At 44.9% G+C, this 21,548-nt stretch overlaps 1 protein-coding gene across 3 annotated transcripts in view; it reads left to right on the plus strand.

Annotated features, from left to right (window-relative positions):
- The window catches only part of Hs3st4 (heparan sulfate-glucosamine 3-sulfotransferase 4), a 423,734-nt gene that overhangs the window by 57,710 nt on the left and 344,476 nt on the right, over positions 1–21,548 (plus strand). The gene's annotated exons all lie outside the window — the stretch shown is intronic.

The raw sequence follows: 21,548 nt of genomic DNA on the forward strand, positions 1-21,548 counted from the left end.
TGCATTTCCATACTGCATCCTCAGGCTGCATCTGTCTCCATCAAACCTCAGACTGCATGTGAGCTCCTGTCTCCTCACGCCTTATATTCCTCTCTCCAGCCAGTCATATCACTCCTGTCTCCCTCTCCTCAGTGCTGTGATTAAAGGCATGAGACTCCCATGCACTAGGATTGACATTGCGAACCAACACTGCCTGTCTCTGTTTCTCTTTGAGACTGGATCAGTCTAGCATAGCCCAGGGTGGCTTTGAACTCACAGAGATCCGTCTGTCTCTGTCTTCTGAGTCCTGGGATTAAAGGTGTGTGCCACTGTTGCCTGGCCTCTAGTGGCTTATCTTTGTACTCGGGTCTTCAGGCAAGCTTCATTTGTTAAAACACAAACAAAATATCACTACAAGTGTTTTTTGATTCTGTTGGCTCAGGGTTTGGATGGCACCCCACTTCCCTCTGTCACAGTACTGGAAAACCCTGAATCTCCCGTCTAAGTTGATCAGATAGCATGGCTTCGGGATACATGGCTTATGACAAGGGTCTATTCCATGTTCAACAATTTGCAGAGCCTTAGTAAGTAAGGCTATGGGAAGAAGGTATTAGAAGTCATTTGTCTTTTCTATGCCAACTCTCATAACTTTAGGGGTGACTCAGTGGCCTCCCAGCCCTCTACTTTCAGAAGGGCATTTAGCTTGGAAAAAGCACTGTGCCATTTCCTTTTTAGTCTGAGGAACTGATTTCATACTCAAAAATACCCTGTGGTTTTGTATTACTATGATTATTTTTCCCATGGTGGGGGACTGAGGCTTAGCAAACTTAAGTATATTTTGAGGTAACCCATACTCTCAAACTGAGGCTTATTTGGGGGATACGTCTCAGGATCTTAACAGTCCTAGCATATTGCTTCCTACGAGCAGTGTTGATGAGGAATGACCTCTTATCCCAGTGTCATTTTATACCTGACGTAAGTCAGCCGACAGCTTCACGATGTGGCGCACACCCTGCAATCCCAGCACTGGAAGCCAAGGGAAGATGACCAGAACTGTGATGTCAGCCTTCAAGTACTGAGAGCCTGTTCTCCAATTCCCCCAAGAGAACAGGAAAAGGAAAATTAAGGCACTCTAGTAGTTCCCAGCCGTTTAATTATCTCACTCGCTAGTGATCAAACAGTTCACTCAATTTTCCACATGTATCAAGATCTACAATGTGCAATGTACAATCTAAGTACGGACCTACAGCAATGTCTTCATGAAACTCTACTGAAAGCAGCAGGGAAGCATGACTATGGGCGAAAGGAGGTACATGGAAATGTGTCGATCCCTGAGAATCCTGGGTAAGCATAACCATGTAATGGTTTTTGACTTGGTTGTGGTATGTATGACAGGGACAGTGTGAGGAGGTTGAGAAGGACTCTTTTTTTTTTTGAGAAAGTTGCATCTAAGTTCAAGTCCAAATTATTAATATGAATGAGCCACGGAAAGAGTTGAGTGAAGAACAAATCCAAAGACCCTAGTGCACAAATGAATTTCGTATTTTCTATCCACTGAACGCCAGGATGCCTGTGCTGATGCTTGTTGTTCCTATTTACTACCCTGCCAAGGAATCTACAGTCATACAACCCTTCAATCCATCTTTCTATCCAGTCACCTATCCATCCACAGCTTTACCCACACATCTATTTACTTATCTTCCGTCTGCTGATCGACCCGCCCACATAGCAACACGTCCATCCATCCATCTTTCCTTCCTTCATGCTGTGATGCCCACAAGAGGCTGAATTGATAGCACACATGTCACAGAGATCAATGAAGTGGAATTCTTGTGTTTTCAAAGACATTCCTACCCCACCAAGAGAGAAACGAATGAATATATTGTCAATACAGACTTGCGATGAAATGTTCAGGGGGTTACAAAGCTAGATAAGGTCATTGATAATCTTCCAGGAAGTCATGGCGACTTCCCCAAGGAGGTCACTTTGAGACCTGAGCTAGAGGAATCCTTCTAGGTGGGAAAAGAGTGGAGCCTTTCGAAGACAGCCCAAGTTGCATAGTTGCTGGCCTTCATGGATGGGGGATGAGACTAAGTGGGTAAACCAGGACAAATTGGCACTGAAGGATGAGGGTGGATAAGGTTCCAGGACAGGTGATAATAAATGGTTGCTCTTGTCTCGTAGGGTATGCTATGTTTCACTATTTCAGCCTTGGTGGAGGTTTGACAAAATGAATCCATTTCCCAGTTTTTAATTAAGAGATCTCTTAGAAAAATCCAATTTCTAGCTATTCTTTAGAAAGCAACACACCCACATTTCCGTAAGTATGAAACGGGCTGCTGTCCATTCAGGTGGAGCACACGTTCCCCTGTTTGTCAAGCTCTTGCTTTCTGCAGCCACAACCCCCGTGCTGAAGCTGAGCACGGGTGTCTTTTCCTCAGCATCCTCCACTGTTGTTTGTCTTAAAGAAAGCGGCAACATATTTCCTTTACTTACATCTCCAGCATAAACAAAGAGAGCAAAACAAGAGTCAGCCTGGAAGGTTTGTCTGATTTAGAAAGTGCTAAAGTGAAAACATATTTCTTTGTGGAAGTAAAGCATGTTCCTCCATCTTCACTATGCAAGCAAAGTCTGTCCTCGTGGGAAGGAGACACCTCTAGGCTAGCAGGCTTCGAGAACACTGGCATCCTTCTGACTCAACCGTACTACTTGTTTGGCCTAGAAGATGCTGGGCCTGTGACCCTTGCTTCAGGCATAGGATACATAACTTTCAGCAAGGCTTTGTTATAAGTTTCAGTGTTCAGTGAAAGAGTGGGGAGGGCTGTGGTGATGGTGATGGTGACAGTTTTGCGGTGGGGGTAGGGTAGCACACTGTCTAGAAGTCAGCACTAGCAGTCCGGCCATTACCCTGATGCAGTGGGGGATGACGTGAGTCTGAATTAAGATGAGACAGTGGCAGGAAGTGTCAAGAGCAAGGGGAGGATAGGAGATTCAGACGGGGCCCGGATGTGATGGATTGTGTGACAAGTCTTCGTGTCCCTTCGCTTGCTCTTGTTTCACCCTGAAGCGGATCCAGGGTTTCACGTTCAGTGCTGACTGCAAACCCTCCCGAGGAGGGAAAGGCATCTGCAGCCACTTGAAACCTGCCCTATATCCTTGTAGCAAAACTGCCTTGTTGATAAAAATGATCCCCATGTGAACATATGCTATTGGTGCTAGTGAAGAAAGATGAGGAAAGATAAAGAATTACAATGCATCGGAAACACTGTTTAGAAAAGCCCTCAACAGGGTAACACAGCGGAGAAGCAAAACTGCCTTGAAGCCATGCATCATTCCTGGACCTGACAGGGTGCCCGGAAAACTTGGTATTTCACTGAAAGAATCAAGATATGATTTGTGACTAGCTGCCTTCTATCCTCATGGTCTATGTACGTCTTATTTCTGTAGTAATATAGTGAACAACCCGAGGCATATACCGTCTATCAACATTTTCCTGATTATTTTAATAATCCGTATGCGTTCATGGGTTAATAAAATCAGTTTCCTGTACACCCTAGGGTTTCCACGTAGATTTGCACAGGTTGTTCACTGACACTACTCTAGGAACATCGGTCTCATGGACTCCAATTTTACATTAGTCTCTAGATTTTGGCCTCATTCATCCTGTGGTAATAGACCTCAGCCACGGTGTACTAAATGCCACCACTATTTTGATTAGTGTAGTTTTGTGGTGTATTTTGAAATTAGGAAGGAAGAATGAGTTCCCCATTTTTTTTCTAATTTGCTCATTAATGTATATGTGTAGATGTATGGTTTTGTACACAAGTGTGTGTTTGTGTGTGGTGTACATGTGTTATCATTTGTGTAGTTGCATAGAACTAGTGTGCATATGTGAAGACACATACATACATGCTTGTAAATGAGAAAGCTTGAGCTTTGATGTTGGGAGTCTTCCTCCATCTCTTCACCTTTTGATTGAGGCTGGCTTTTTTGGTTGACTCCAGAGCTCACTGATACAGCCAATTTAGCTAACAAACTTGTCTCTCTCTGCTTTCTAACTGCTGGGATTACAGCTGCACCTCTATGCCCACCTGATGTCTCTGGAGGTTATTGGGCTCCAAACTCTGGTTTTTGTGCTTTGCATGGTAAATGCTTTAACCACTGCATGATTTACCATGCTTTTTCTTTAGTATCACTTTAAAAAACCTCCTTCAAAGGTTCTAGAGATGGCTCAGTGGTTCAGGGCACTTGTTCTTGCAGAGGGCTCTGGTTCGATTCCCAGCACACATGTAGTGGTCACAACCACCATAGCTCCAACTCCAGGAGATCCAAAGGCCTCCATGGACACCAGAAGTGCACATGGAAGCATACATATATGTAGGCAAAACATTCATACACATAAAATTAAACAAAGTATATACATAACACATATATCATATATAATTGTAATAACATGTATATATATATAAATATATAATTTCAAGTATTTTGCAGCTTCAGACCACATGACCTTAGGCTAGTCATTGGATATTTGAAGTGCTCATTTTATTGTTTTCAAAGAGAGTGATGCAGAAAGGAGATAAATGCTGGCTGCCTGTGGATGTTAGGGTCCTGAGAGACATGATACAGGTTCTGAAAAGAGAAAAGGGATGAGAGAAAGGGTTTGGGGGATGAGAGGATAAACGGGCTTTTCTACGGCCTAAGTATAGCTCTGAATGGCATTCTGCTTCCGAGAGCAGAGGAAACTCACTCCTGGGGACAATTTTTCCAAGTATAAAAGTTGATGATTTTCTAGCAGTTGAAACACTGACATCAAGATTACGATAAAAGCAAGTTTTACATAACAATAAAAACGCACAAAAGAGGAAAGTAAGAGATCCTGTGTGAAAAATTGGGACAATTCTTCAAATTGTGCTGTGGGTACCAGTGGCAGGAAAGGAAGACAGAGTCCTGTAACCCTCCCCTGGGAGGCTAGCAATTGCAGAGAGAAGTTTAGAGTCGCAGAAATGGGGTGAACAGCTTCTTGCCAATCCCATTCCACCCTGTCTTTTCATGAAGCCACAGGCCTCATGCTTCTGAACGTGTGGACTTCCCTGAGCCCCAGCATTTTCTTAGGACTCGTTCTGCCAATGTTTAGCAGTTGATAGTGTGGACTTCTCTTTGAGTGTGGGTCTCATTTGCTTGGCTTGGGAGACCCTTCCTCCTTAACAAACCTGTTCTGTCCTTGTGACCCCCCCTTTAGTCCATCTTCCTCTAGGAGGATCAGGCTCAGCATGTCCACACTGATGAAATAATGGCTTCAGCTTACATTTCAGTGATGTAGGTGGGTCCTCTCTCTATCTGTTGCTTTCATTGGTTAATTAATAAAGAAAACTGCTTGGCCCTTTAATAGGACAGAAAATTAGGTAGGCAGAGTAGACAGAACTGAATGCTGGGAGGAAGAAGGCAGTGAGACAGTTGCCGTAGCTCTCCTCTCCAAGATGGATGCAGGTTAAGATCTTTGGGTAAGCTACCACCTCGTGGTGCTACACACATTATTAGAAATGGGTTAATCAAGATGTGAGAATTAGCCAGTAAGAGGCTAGAGCTAATGGGCCAAGCAGTGTTTAAAAGAATACAGTTTCCATGTAATTATTTCGGGGCATAAGCTAGCCAGGCGGCCGGGAGCCGGGGCGGCAGGAACATAGCACACCACTCATACAACATTTTAGGAGGTAGCAGCAGGCATAGCTTAACCTAGCCTCCTTCCCCTGGGGTTCTTTTCTCTCCTGGAAGAGTTCTCTCCAAGTTCTTAAGATGCCTCTTGTCAATGGGGTTTTCTTTTTTTTTGTTTTGTTTTGTTTTTTGGTTGAACCGAAGCCCCTCTGGTGTTGGGAAGGAGCTCTACCACTGAAAGACAGCTTTAACCTTTTTTTTTTAAAACCTCGTGTGTACGAGTCTGTAGGCAGAGACCACTTGTTTGTTTCCAAGCTGCCCAGACCTGAAATAATCACACAGAAACTATATTAAAACACTGCTTGGCTTATTAGCTTAGGCTTCTTTTTTAGCCAACTCTTACATCTTAAATTAACCCATTTCTATTATCCTGTGTATTGCCACAAGGCTGTGGCTTACTGGGTAAAGTTCTAGCATCTGTCTCCTTCAGCAGCTGCATGGTGTCTCCTTGACTCTGTCTACTCTCTCTCTCTATCTCTATTCTGATTTCCTGCCTGGCTTTACTCTGCTAAACCATTAATAAAAGCAACACCTATACAGAAGGACATCCCGCATCACAAGTCTTTGTGTGTATTTAACAAAGGTATGTGTGTATGTGTGTGCTTGTGTACATAAGGAGGCATAGAAAGATATAGGATGTCTTTCTACATTGCTCCCCACTCTATCTTGTGAGACAGGATATTTACATTGAATCTGGTTCAGTTAAACTGTTTGTACAGCAAACCCTGGAGTTACTCCTAGCTCTGCCTAGAGATGCACACTGTGATGTCTAACTTTGTGTGTGTGTGTGTATGTATGTGTGTATTCTATGTATTGAACTCAAGTCCTTAAGTATGCATGGCAGGCTCTTTATCTGAGCCATTTTCCTTCCGAGCACTTTGAGACAAGATCTCACTATGTATACCAGGCTGGCCTCAGACTTACTGTGTATCCCCAGTTGAGTTTGGCTTCCAGTCCTTCTGGATCAGCCCCCTGATTTCTAGGCTGACAGGTCTGTGTCACTGCATCTTGATACCACAAGGAATTTTTCTTAGGAGAGCCACAAATCAAGTAGGATCTTACCTAGAGGTCTTTTCTCTCTAGCAGATGTGCTGAGGGACTGTGCTGGACTCCAAAATGTTTGATTAGCCTGAATGGGGGGGAGGACAAGGTGTGATAGCACATCCCTTTCTCTCAATATTCTTATGTCCCATAGCCTTAAGCCTGCTTCATCTCCTAATCCTATCTGTGGACAGATGCTGCTCATTCGTTTCCTGGCTGCCCAGACCCAAGTAATAACACAGAAACTATATTAATTGCCAATATGTTTGGCAAGCGTATTTTTAGCTAACCCTTATATCTTAAATTAACCCATATCTATTAATCTGTGTATTGATATGAGGTTTTGGATTACTGGTAATGATCCAGCGTTCGTCTCCTTAGGCAGTAACATGACATCTCCTTGACTCTGCCTACTCTCTCTATATACCTCTGTTCAGATTTCCTGCCTGGCTTTGCTCTGCTAAGCCATTGGCCAAAACAGCTTCTTTAATAACCAGTAGTAATAAAACATATTCACAGTATACAGAGGGGAATCCCACATCTCTTATCCACTCTGTGGTTGTCCTGCCTGAGGACCAACCTTCTGTTGTCATCACTTGCCCAAGTGATTTTGAGAAAAGTCATCCTATCTTTATTGTATCATCTGTGAAATGGGTATAGATAATAGAATATCTATAATAATAATAATATATGATAATAGGTACCAAGATAATAGCATGGAACCGAGAGTTATATAAACTATTGTAGAGAATATACATAGTAGACATGTAGAAAACACCAGTTCTAACTATGAAACAATAACTCAGTTATTGCTGTTTTGTGGGCTTCAGATTTAGTGAATCTTGCTTGACATGATGAGCTTGCTGACACTCTGTGGAGTGGTCTGGAGGAGGTCCCAGTTCCTGACACACAGTAGGTGTTCAGTTAGTTGAAGGAGGCTGCTGTATGCTGTGTCCACATTGCCAGTTGGGCTTTGGAAAGACTAGTGTGGCTCCTACCATGAGAGCAGGTAGACATAAGGGTCTCCCTGGCTAAGTGCACCTTCCTCTGTAAAAATGCATGAATGCTTTAACTTTTCCTCAAACATTTAATTAACTTATTATCCCTTTACGTATGGTATGTTTATAGTTTACAATTTATGTATTTATTTTGGGTTTGTTGAGGTAGTGTTTTGCTATTTAGACCAGGCTGGTCTTGAACACATGATCTTGCTGATTCAGCTTTCTGAGAACAGGGGTCACAGGTACAGGCCACCGCACAGAGCTGTAATTTGTTTTGGAGTCTTCATATGCTGTCTACAAGGTTATAAAAGCATCTGGCTACTCTCTCCTGGTCCTGTGATCTGAAATTCCTGTCCCTCTTCCTTTTCATGTGTCCGGGCAGTGCTGGACTCAGCAGCTTTTCTTCTGTCGCTGTGATGGGGGTTAGGGAGGGCAGGGAACTTCAAGCGGTTCTCCCAGCTTAACGTTGGACAGTCAAGGACTGATTCTGTCTGATTCCCAGCCACTGAAATGGGGCCTTGGATGGCAAAACGGTACAATAAAGGCCTAACTTTTTTATTGAACTGCTAAGTTGGATACACTTTGCCACAGAGAGTTGGTTTCTGGTGAGACATCCTCTAACCAGATTCTGAGCCCCTGGATGGATTTGTGGCACTTTCAGTGCATCACAAAAGGGTAGATCAAGGTGCTTTCTTCTTGAATCCCCTCTGTGCCCATTTTCCTTATCTGCTCACTTCTGAAGGAGAAAGGTGTAAGACCTCATGAACATGAGCAAAGCAGCCACTTTCTTCTTACTCATTTGAACACCTTTGCTCTCTCTAATCTTCGTACCATCCCAGGTCAATGCCAGTGCTGATTATATCATTGGTTACAAATGTTAATCATGTCTCTGCCTAAGAGATTTGATCTGTTATCAATGTTCACGTTTAGGTTGCTACTGCTTTGTAGATGCTACCCGCTGTAAGGACGGAAGAGGAACCAGCCTTGTCTCATGCCGTTGAATCACTGCTTATAGTCTTTCTTTCCCTGTGGATATGTCTGTTGGGGGCTCAGAGAGATGTGGGCCTTCCGTTTCTCACTTAGCCGGGCTTCAGAATGGTTCACCTGTTTTGTTATTTTTTTACCCTATCAGATAATAAGACCCCCGAACTCTGCACCACCTATGCAGTCCCCCTTATGCAATGCAGATGAGGGGTGGGGTACTTGCCAGAGCTGCACTACGCTCTTGAACTTAGAGAACTTTGATTTCAAGTGCCGTTTTGGTTTCTGACGAGTATTTCTATAGGATGTCTCAGGCTGTTGGGCATGACTGAGAGCTCTCTCCTGTCTCTTCCCAGGGTATTCAACTAGATAAGAATGAGGTCTGTCCCTTTCCCCTAAGGGCTCAGAGATCTATGAAGCAGAAAGAGTGTAAGAGCTAGAGGTGGTTGAAGGCTCTAAGAGGAAATATCGTCATCCAGACTCACCAGGGCGGCTGCACATGTGAACTCAGAGGGACTGGTGTGAACTCAGAGGTACTGATGTGAGGTCAGAGGGACTGATGTGAGCTCAGAGGGACTGATGTGAGCTCAGAGGGACTGGTGTGAACTCAGAGGGACTGGTGTGAACTCAGAGGGACTGGTGTGAACTCAGAGGGACTGATGTGAGCTCAGAGGGACTGATGTGAGCTCAGAGGGACTGATGTGAGCTCAGAGGGACTGGTGTGAACTCAGAGGGACTGATGTGAGCTCAGAGGGACTAATGTGAGCTCAGAGGGACTGGTGTGAGCTCAGAGGGACTGGTGTGAACTCAGAGGGACTGATGTGAGCTCAGAGGGACTGGTGTGAGCTCAGAGGGACTGGTGTGAGCTCAGAGGGACTGATGTGAATTCAGAGGGACTGATGTGAGCTCAGAGGGACTGATGTGAATTCAGAGGGACTGATGTGAACTCAGAGGGACTGATGTGAACTCAGAGGGACTGGTATGAACTCAGAGGGACTGATGTGAACTCAGAGGGACTGGTGTGAACTCAGAGGGACTGATGTGAACTCAGAGGGACTGATGTGAACTCAGAGGGACTGGTGTGAACTCAGAGGGACTGATGTGAACTCAGAGGGACTGATGTGAACTCAGAGGGACTGGTGTGAACTCAGAGGGACTGATGTGAACTCAGAGGGACTGATGTGAGCTCAGAGGGATTGGTGTGAACTCAGAGGGACTGGTGTGAACTCAGAGGGACTGATGTGAGCTCAGAGGGACTGATGTGAACTCAGAGGGACTGGTGTGAACTCAGAGGGACTGATGTGAACTCAGAGGGACTGATGTGAACTCAGAGGGACTGATGTGAGCTCAGAGGGACTGATGTGAACTCAGAGGGACTGGTGTGAACTCAGAGGGACTGATGTGAACTCAGAGGGACTGGTGTGAACTCAGAGGGACTGATGTGAACTCAGAGGGACTGGTGTGAACTCAGAGGGACTGGTGGGAACTCAGAGGGACTGATGTGAGCTCAGAGGGACTGGTGTGAACTCAGAGGGACCGTGGCAACATGAAAGAAGATATGCACTGGTTTAAAACAAAGCCCCACCACTGAGGGGGGTGTGGACACAATCCTCAACCAAGAAGCTATTTTCATTGATACTAACTGGGAAGGGAAAAATCCGCTTTCTCCAGGACTGTCACTGGGAACATTGTCACTGGGCAGGACCATGCCCAGGAATAGGTGACTGGCAAAAAAAAAAGACTTTGTGCCTGTCTGTCTGTCTGTCTATCTATCTATCTATCTATCTATCTATCTATCTATCTATCATCTATTTATTTATTTTTATCTTATTGATTTTTATTTTTTTGATTTTTCCTTTGTTTTTGTTTTTTTTTTTTTTAGAGCAAGAAGGAGAGGAAACTAAGCATGAAGTTGGGTGGGTGGGGAGGTGAGGAGGAGTTGGGGAGTGGGAAATATAATCAAAATAAAGTGCATTCTTTTAAGTGAGGCTTGTTGAATTTCACACAGTGGAAATACTCAGGGTGAGTAGGCATTCCTTTGTCATATCTAGGTAAACCTTCAACTTCCAAATTATGTACACATTTACAGAATATAGACAGAGCACCAGATATTATGGCAGGTGCTGGACTAGAAGCATGGGCAGGGTAGATAACTGATTAATTTAAAAATCTGAAAATGAAGACCTAGAAGAGTGTACGAGTGTGTGTGTGTGTGTGTGTGTTGAGTATGCATGCACACACACACACTAAAGAAGTATAACTAGGTAGGGACTTGGAGGATTGCAGACAGAAGGAAGGCTTGGTGTAGAATTAATATAAAGGATGCATCCAGAATACAGAAATGAATTGTGTCTTAAAATGAAGGGGCGGGGCTAGGCTGGTGAGCGATCCTAGAATGTAGTCACAGCCCGAAATAGGTGGCATATGGTGCCTAGGGGAGCAGTGACTCACTGAAGACTTGGTTAGCAGGGCAGAGTCTGCCCCTATTAGAATTTTTAGCAACATTTCCCCTGCTATGTGGTTGGGGCGGCAGTTCGAATGGGCAGGAAAGGATATCAGAAGAGTTATCACACTACTGGAGAGAGTATTGTGGGATGAACTGGGGAGACAGAAGAATTAGATGAATTGGGAAGAGAGAAGGAAACCAAATCGAGAAGTGGAAGAAGATTTGAGAGGATACGGAGATGAAAGCCCAGCCCTGGAGCTGACTTCGGGCTCAGAGAACAGGGTCATAAGATGGTCCCTGCCAGTGACGTTGGAGATGCAGAAGACTGAGCAGGTATGTGTGAAAAACGTGACTGGTTGTGTTTAAAATATATCGGAGCATCTCATGAAGGTGCTCACAACCAGACTTGCAGCTCTGAAATGATTTTCAGCTAGGGGAGGAAGGACAAGAAAAAGCATATTTACAGGGACTAAAGGGCAGATCCCTTCGTCTATGCTTTTTATTCCATATGGACAATCCATTCCTACTGCTGAGATAAGGAGGGTTAGAGGTTGCACAAGGCGAGGAAGTATCCAAGCCATGCCCATGTGCACACGTGTTCATGTGTGTGCTTTTCCCCATTGGACAGTCCTAACAGCATTCCTCTCTGTGCCAGCCAGAGCTTGGGAATATCATAGTCATCTTCGCCAACTTGGCACATCTCACTGGCTCAACCCTACAGGACACCTAACTCCAATTGCTCCTCAAGTAGGATGCATTCACAACATAACTCAGAACCCAAATCAGTTCCAGCTTGCTTGATGGATAGGAAAACCAAGGGAGAGTGCTGGGACCCTGAGCAGTGAATTACAGATTTAGAAGGCTCTTTCTTGCACTCTGCCCTGTGAACCTGGATGTAGCTCTTCCTGAAACTCCTCTTCGGCCGAAAGGAGAAAGTCAGGAAAAATTGCACTCAGGACTGTGTGTACATGAACTCACCTCGGTATTATTGGAGTAGAAATAAGATGTGACAAGATCTCTTTGGACCCCTATCACCTGCCTCCTTCCCAGAGAACAAAAGCTCAGACATAAAGGAAGAGAAGGGCTGAGAAGGAGGAGAGAAATAAGCCGTGTTCTGGAGAACTCTTGACCGTGGGGGAGCATGACGGAGTTGAGTCTGTGTGAAACCTCCTGCGGAACAGCATAGAGCAAACCTCCAGCAGCTGGGCTTCCCGAGGCCACAACGTGACTAAAAGTTCTGTTTTGATCCCTGAAAGCAGACTCTTTGTGTGTGTGCGTGTGTGAAACAGAAATGAATCCTGGCATGAAATTCTGTTCCACTGCCTTTATTCCAAAAGATGCTCCAGTTCACTGGGCCAGGGCGTTACAAAAATCCCGACAACACTGAGAAGCCAATTGTCAGGGATTCTGATTGTCAAGGCTCAGGCTGGAGGAGCGAGCTGAAGCTTGTCTGCATTGGAGTTTAGCCAGGACTGAAAACACCCGTTCACCAAAGGCTCCTGAGACAAGGGCCAGCTCAGACTGGGATTATGGCTGTAATGAGAGCACATGGGTCCAGATTCAAAATCATCACCGAGGACAAGAAGGCTGTCATTATTTCAGCCAGAGAGGTGGCCAGGGTTGATTGGACCGTATCCTCAGCCATAGCTCTGACAGTCTTCATGATTCAGACTCTAAAGATGCCTCACTTCTCTGAACCTCTCAGTGGTTTGTCTGTCACCGGTACAGGTTGAACTCAGTAATGCTGGAGTAGTGCTACCATCGCCCCCATCACTTCCGCCATAGCAAGCCTCAACAAACGGATCTCATTTGGGTCAAGTGCGGCACTCTAGCCCATGTAGTGGTTACCTCAAACAAAGCTTTGCCAAGTAGACAGCATTGAGAGAGGATTGTGTGTGGTTAGCTCACAATCGGCTGGCCCTCTACACAATGCCGGTTGTTCCTTATCCTGAGAAGGAACTTGACTCATAGCTGAGTGAGCATTGTGGTTACTGGTTGTCATAGTAGTTCACCACCCAAAAGAGCACAATGAACTGAATGAAAGAATCGCAGAGTAGTGCCCCAACACCCACTAAGGCTGAACTGGTCTGTTCTGTCAGGGAAATAGGGAACTCTATGAATGTGTGATCAAGATCAGGCCTTACAAACAGATGGCCCACTTAATAGCTGTGTGGCCTCAGGTGAAGCGGGGATGGACCAGAAAGAGACTTTGTCCTCTGTGCTGTGAATTGATTTAACATTGATGTCTGCCTCCAGGGATAGTAGGGACGAGAATACAGGAGAGATGAAGGTATCCATTCAGGTTCCTGGCATCCAGGAGGGAGGGAATGAATCTAGTTCTCTCGCAGTAAAACATGAGTAACCGTTCCACACAAAATGAATTCAAGAGTATGTCTGTTCAGTGATGAATCAGATATAACTTATATAGAGATTTAGCTATTCCAGTTGAAAGAGCTTCATAGTCTGCCTAAATCTTCTAGATATCCATCAGAGAAAAGGTAGAGGTGGTATTAGTTGGTGAAAATTCCACGTCTTGTTCCTTCAATGATCTGGTCCTTTGATCTGTATTAGTCACCTGTGTATGCATGTCATCGATTTTCTTACTTTTCCAAGACAGGCTCTTGCTTTGTAGCCCAGGGTATCCCAGAACTGGTCATTCTGCCTTTGCATCCCAAGTGCTGGGATCATAGGTACACTCTGCCTCCCTTAGCTTATGTGGAATTACGGGTGCACACTGAAACTTTTAATTTGTCTGGGTTGTAGGTGAACACTGCCACTTCGAGTTTCTCTGGGATAGTGGTATACAGACCACTTTGCTCTTTTTAAAGAAAATATTTATGGAAGTCCTGTTGTGTGCCGGGCACTACTGTTAAAATAATATACCGATGATGTAATGATGAGATAACCAAAGGCTCCACCGTCATGGCGATCTGCATTCAAAAGTTGACAGAACAGCTTTGCAGTTCAGTGAACTTGGGCACAGATCGTCCGCTCTGTCCTCACTGCTATTTTGAGAAGAGGGTCTTATGATTTTCCTCTGAGAGAGAAGGGAATTCTTGTGTCACTGTGAGAAAACACCTGACCAAAACAGCTCAGAGGAAGAGCGGCTTCTTTTGGCTCATGGTTGGGGGCAGCTTAGCCCATCATGGCTGGAGGGCAGGGCATAGCAGCTCAGGGCATTGTATCAGGAGTATGTGGCAAAGGTATTCACATACTCTGGACCAGAATGAGTGAGACAGGAAGTAGGCAAGGACAACATAGCCTCAGGGACCTACTTCTAGTAATCTACTCCCTTCTACTAGGTCCTGTCTCCCAAAGTTCTAGAAGCTTCCTTTGATGTTATCTGTGAGGAGAGAACCTTAACTGAAAGAGTGCTGTATGCTAGCCTGCAGGACATTTTTTTAACTAGTGACTGATGTGGGAAACTCCAGCCCATTATGGGTGTCATCCCTAGATTGGTGGTGGTCCTGGATTCTATAAGAAAGCAGCATGAGCAAGCCATGGGGAGCAAGCCAGTAAGCAGCATGCCTCCATGGCCTGACTCCAGGTTCCTACCCAGTATGAATTCAGTGGACTGCTTCCTTTCTTCCCCAAGTTGCTTTTGGTCATGGTGTTTCATCATGGCAACCCTAATGAAGATGAGTCCCTGAATAGGGCTACCAACCGAGGTCCAAGTACTTTAAACTTTAGTCTGTAGGAGACACTGCAATTTCAAACTGTAAGCCAGGCTGAGTCTTCTTGCGTCGGTGTTGGCTGGATCTGATGCGTGTTCCTGGACTGGGAAGAGTCCTCTTTCCAAACTCTGCCTCCTTTGACCTTCTGAGGAAATGAAGAAATGCAAATTTGACAGAAGGATAGATGGTTTCAGATTAATGGTTTGTTAAGTCAACCTTAAGTTTCATGAATTGCAAGAAAAAAAAACTTGCCCACTAAGGTACGTTTATATTCATTTCTGGTTTTAATTCCCATAGCACACACCCTCTGAGTGGTTCAGCATACTTTGGCTTCTTATATTGCCAGACAAATATTTATCTTTGTGGATAAAGCAATCGGGAACAGCCACATGCCCCCATTCAAAGAATTTTCTCTTTCTCTGGGGTTTGCAGGATTCCAGTATTCTTGAGGTTTCTCCTTTCTTCTTGAATTAGTTAGGCTGCAAGAGCAGAGCCTGACCGGGCCATAGAGGTGCTGCAGTGAACGAGGGAGCCCAATGGCAAGTACCAGGTAAATCGGCCTTTAGGAGCAGTGGCCAAGACACAGCCAGCCTACACCTGCAGAGAGACAGAGAGCTAGGGTTTGTAATATTGTCCCTGTGTCCATTTCTAAACAGGAGTATAAACCAGATTCAGCATTTAAAACCCAAAGTGTGGACCAAGGCAAGCACAGCTGTAGGCTGTTTTAAATCATAGACTGTGTTTCATTTCCACATCCCAGGGGTCGCTGGTTTGGAGACAAAAGCAGTTAGTTACTCTCTCTATGTGCCTACTATCCTACACCGTTACACAAGTAAATATTTCCTAATTGTAAGGGAATTCAGCAAGGTGAAGTCACATGGCTAGGGACCCACAGCTGCAGTGTCGTTCTCGTGTAGAGTCCCCTTATCAACTCATGGTGCCCCGCAAATCACTTCACTTCCTGTCCTTAGGGTTGACATGAGCAAACAGAACCACCCCTTTTTATGGTGGGACTCACAGTAGGAGCTGGGCATTTAAAGATTAAAATCCAATCTTCCTGTTTTGTTGAGAGGAAGCAGAGGTGATGGAAGGGCCTGTCAAGTGGTTGTCATCTACCTGGGGTACAGCAAGTTACAGGACTAAGCGTCTAGGTTTTGAGGACACTCTTGTGATAATGTGTCATGCGTGGGTCCTTCTTCTGTAGGTTTTTCACCTGTGAATGTCTAAGCCAACAGAGCTGAAATCATACTGCACATATCCATACACTCTGTAGGTATGTGTATGCGTACAGAGACAAACATGAGAGCCTGCCCTCTGCCCTGTTGTTTACTTTATCTAGCTCTCTCATGCATTTTGAAGGGAATTTCTTGGTAGCAAAACAGATTAATCTGGCTCTTTAGGGGTAGCTGTGTTAGATACCTCTGTGCCCTTTCCTCCCTCTCTCCTTCCCCGTTTTATTTATTTATTTATTTACATTGGGGATGGGTATTGTGAGAAACTCCTGGGTTCCTGGAATGTGGAGCCTTCCTCCCACCATTACCGGTGAGCTGGCCGGAGCCTAGAGGCCAGGACATTGGCGCAGGTGTTGATGCAGCTGTGCGTGTGGGAACTGATGCCCTGCTTCTTTCTTCATAAATCTTGTCCATGACCCCTCAGGCTTACTCTTCCCACTGGAGCAGAGGGACAGGTCTCTATTATGGATCTAGTCTGGCCTGCTTGGACAAGGTTTTAAAGCAATTTTGAATCTGTGACTGATGCTTTCAAATGTGGAGATTTTCTATTACTGGCTGGAATTCTGTCTTTCTTAAAGCATAGGGTTCATCTATATCTCACAGTCGCAGCCCAGTGGTACTGGGTGATGACTATCTTTTGCCTCCTAGACAGATGGGTTCTTTCATTTGACATAGTCCTCATCCTGGGCTGCTGTGACTTATAGTCCTGCCTGCCCATGTTGTACTTGCTCTGGGATTGCTAGGCATTTGCATTTGTGAGCTCAAGTTCATATGCACATCAGAGATGAACCGAGGATGGGTTTGTTCTCAAGGACATCAGTGTGAACTTGAAATGTATTCAAGTGGTGGTCTCACCACCGAAGTCGTGGATCTGCAGAGCAAAGCCAGTCCCTAGGTAGATGCCAGCTGCCAGGATAACCTTCCCTCAATGGAGAATTGGCTTGTGTAGATGGGTGTTCTCTCTGTGAAAACTATGCCCATGTGTATGTAGGTGTGTTTTCCTGTGGAAATCATGTATTTGGGTATGAGTTACCATGTATGCATGTGTGCAGACATGTGTATGTGAGGGGGGCAGGGAGGGAGGAAGACACACATAAGAGAGAGAGAGAGAGAGAGAGAGAGAGAGAGAGAGAGAGAGAGAGAGAGAGAGAGAGAATGAAGTCTGATGACAATGGATCGATTCTGATCTGTCTAGGGGGATGGGTGTATATAGGTGTTGCATTTGGGCATTTTTGTATGTATATGAATTTGTGTGCCTGTGTGTACATGAATGTTGGTATCTCTGTGTTTTTATGTGTGTGGATGTGCATGCATGCACTCACATGTGTATGTGATACATGTATATTAAGGTATGGTATTTATGTATGCTGGTGTTCATTTTTGTCAATTTGACACAAACTAGAGTCATCTGGGAAGAGAAGCCTCTGTTGAGGAATTGCTTCTTTCAGATTAGCCTGTAGACAGTTCTGTGGCACTCTTGATTAGTGGTTGATGTTAGAGCCTAGCCCACTGCTGGCGGCACCATCTTGGGCTGTATAAGAAAGCAAATTGAGAACGCCCGGGGAGCAAGCCAGTAACAGCATTTTTCATGGTCTCTGCTTCAGTTCTTGCTTCCAGGTTCCTGCCTTGGCTTCCCTTCATGAATGCCTGTAATCTGTAAGCTAAAAATAAACCACCTTCTTTCCAAGTTGCTTTTGGTCATGGCGTTTGTCTCAGATACTTTTCTATCACTATGCTAAAATACCACGACCAAGGAAACTTATAGGAAGATGGGCTATTTGAGGATCAGGGTTCCACAAGGGTAAGAGTACATCACCGTCATGGCAGAGAAGCACCAGGCATGGTGGCTGGAGCAGTAGTTGAGAATTCTTGTCTCCAACAGCAAACAGAAAGCAAACTCAAAATGGTGCAAATCTTTAAACTTCCGCCAGCAAGCCCATACCTCCTAAACTGCAGTAACAGGGACACCAGCTGGGAGCTAAGTATTCAAATGTCTGAGAGCATGGGGGACTATCTCATTTAAAGCACCACAGTGTTTAGCACAGCAATGGAAAGCAACTTAGGACAGGGTATGTAGGGGTGTATATGTGTATGTGTGTGTATGTGTGCTTTATGTGTCTATGTCTATGTATATATAGATAAGTGTATATATGTGTAGATGGTGTGTGTATATGGATGTGTGTGTATGGATGAATTTATATGTGTATATGGGTCTATGTATTGTGTATATGTGTGTCGGGATGGATGTGTGTGCATATGAATGTGTGTTATATATGCATTATGGTGTGTCTATGGATGGATTTGTGTGTATGTGTGTATAGTGTACATATATGAATGTGTATTTATGTGTGGATAGGGATGCATAATAGTGCATGTGTTTTAGCTCTCAGTGTGTTCATGTCTATGTCTGCACAGTGCTCAGAGGTCTGACCTGCCTCCTGTCCCCCTCTCAGTTGTCTATCCTGGTCTCTGTAGACATCAGTGGTGCACTCATCCGGTGGGAAACCCTGCTCCTTGCTTTAGAAAGGACCAGCTTTTTTCCCTGATGGTCTTGATGTCTCGTTCAAATCACAGTCTGCTTGTGATCTGGATCTGCAGTGCCTCCACCTCCGGGAGAGACCTGTAGTCAGCAGGGGTAGAGCTTGGAGCTTGGCCCTCCACTGTATCCTACAGAGGATGTGAAAGGAGACCTTGACTTAAGATTGATTTTTAAATAAACACGTGTTTATAGGCCAGGGCTTAAATTGCAGCTTGGAATATTTTCTTGCAGGAAACAAACAACATTCCAATGGATTCCACTCACAGACAACACAAGCCTGGAAATTTTGCACTTGTCTCTCTTGTGCAGATGCTGGGACTAACTGATGCTTACAGCTGCTGCCAGGAGGGGCACAGCTGGGATCCTTCCTCCCTCTTCTCTTTCTGCAACTAGAGCTTGAATCTTCCCAAAGGTGTTTTATCTCCCCTCCCCTCGCTACGCTGTACAAACCGCAGGACAAAAGGTGTTGCTGAGTGGTTAACCTTGTGCAATTTCTAGCAAAAATGAGGAGACAGTGTCCAGAGCATTGCATGTCTGGTATTGATAGCTGCCATCCTTTCAGTGAAAGTCATTCTGCCTTTAGGAAGGATGTACAGAATCTGAAATACTTTTGCAAAGAGGTGAATGATGGTCCCTGTTCTCCCATCAGGACTTCCTAGGAAAGGAGAAAGAGAGCACATTCCTGATCCACTCCAGTAGCAATGGCCCAGGAGGGTAGCAAGTGTCACAGCTAATGGGGACTGGCCCCTTCATGCAGTCACAGTGCCTTAGGAGAATGGTTCTGTGAGCGTCCTCAGTGTGTATGTGGGAAGGCCAAGGGACAGAGAGGCTCAGCAACCACTTCCAAACCAGGCAATGAGAAAGGGCTGGTACTTGGCTTTGAGCTCTGCCATGCTCTTTGGTGTATCATACTCCACACTCCAACCTGGGAATCCTGATATTTTACTGAAAGCTTCAATGGAGGCTGAATGTTTCCATTTCTGGAGATAATTTTGTTTACTCGATGTTCTGATCAGACTGCACATGATGATAATAATGGAATTTATTCTGTGCTTAGGATATGTTGGAGATTATGCAAATGTTTAATGTGTATTTTTAAGTAGTTTCATGATGATCCCAGGAAGTGGCTGCAGATGTCTCTTAGGATCCGGCAGGTAGGATTTGATGTAACTTCTTGACCCATAAAGTTTCTCTCTAGAATCAATCACCTTGATCCCTAGCACAACTTCATCCTACTGCTTTCCCACTTGACATCTGACCTGCTTCAGCCATGGGATGCTCATGTTGATGACTCTGGGTGCTGGCCCATCTCCCTGTGATCCTGTGCACAGCTCCTTTTCTGCCTAGTGCTGCAGTTTTTTCCCAAAGCCACTCAGCTTTCCATCAGGGTCATATAGTGCCAACATAAAAGCCTGAAAAGCCAGAAGGATTCCTTTTGGTTCATGGTTTCAACAGTTTTAGTCCATGGTCATTTGGCTTCATCGCCTTGGGGTTTGCGGTGAGGCGTCATATATGGTCGGGAGCAGAGATACAGCTATGGCAGGTGAGAAGCACAGGCTTATAAACAGAATGGGGTTCTGACAAGCCCCCATGGTTCTAGTGGTCTGACTTCTTTCTAGTCCTCCCCATCCCACACATCCTTAAGGCTCCATCACCTCCCAGTGCTGAGGACAAAGACTTTGTAAGACATGGACCTTTATAAAACCTTTCAGGTTGAAATTACAACATCCTCCATCCCTTAAGCAAACTACCCTTCAAGACCTTGGGAAGCTCTCCTCCTCCGTGGAAAGAGTTAATTGCCTTTTTCCTGAGGATCATTTTACTCTATTTCGTAATGCTGTATGTAAAGCAGAAGCTGTAGGATACGGTTCTCATAGGATCGGGCAGCTTCCATTAGTCTGTCTCCTTGAAACCTACTCCTATGACTGGTATGTTATAGTGCTTAGTAAAACTTTCCAAAGGTGTTAGTCTCTGCAGCTCTAGCGCCCAGAGGGAGGAGGTCTTCAGTGAACTACATCCTCGTGTTTCTTATCTTTGCAGCCCTCTCTGTATTTCTAGCACCCAGGGGGAGGAGGTCTTCAGTGAACCACATCTTTGTGTTTATTGTCTTTGCAGCCCTCTCTGTAGTTCTAGCACCCAGGGGGAGGAGGTGAGGTCTTCAGTGAACCACATCTCTGTGTTTATTGTCTTTGCAGCCCTCTCGCTCCTCTTACTCTCTGGCTTCAAAGATCCACTAGTGAAGGGTGCATGATTGTTTAGCCCAAGAGCTGGCAAGTTCTGTCTAAAGGGAGAGAGCAGTGTTGGGTTTTTTTTCCACTCTGCCCTTGTATCCTGTAGCATGAGAGGAAAGGAAGTACCAAGCTGGAGCTTGCTGATTCTTTGTCTAGATCGGTCTGGTCACCACAAAACATAAAGGAGACACTGAAGATTCTGTCTCTACAGTCAAGGTGAGTTTAGTTGTCTAGGCCATGATCTCTAACCAGTTCTTGAAGGAAAGTATTTTCCAGTGTGATCTTGCAGCCATCAGTGCTCCAGCGTCTATGTTTCACCCTTCTGCAAGTGTTAGAGAGGAGGACTCATGTATAGAATCAGCTGTGTTTGGCTGCATCCTTGCTTTTAAATGATGAGATCTTGATCCTACCCCCTTTACATTTCTGGTACTTAGGTCATCATACTTACCTAAAAAATACTGGGGATTGAACTCAGGGCCTTGTGTGTGCTAGGTTAGTGCTCTGCCACTAAGCTACATTTCCAGATAATGATTTTATGGGACAAGATCTCACTACATAGACCAAGCTGGCTTTGAATTTGCTTTGTAGCCCAGGTTTACTTCGAACTCATGTCCTCCTACCTATGCCTCAAGAATGCTGGGGTGATGGCTTGGGATTCTGGACATGCATCACACTGGGTACCTTGGATGATTTTAATGGATGATTTTCA

Source organism: Microtus pennsylvanicus, chromosome 5, assembly GCF_037038515.1.
Source record: "Microtus pennsylvanicus isolate mMicPen1 chromosome 5, mMicPen1.hap1, whole genome shotgun sequence".
NCBI classification, from domain to species: Eukaryota; Metazoa; Chordata; class Mammalia; order Rodentia; family Cricetidae; genus Microtus; species Microtus pennsylvanicus.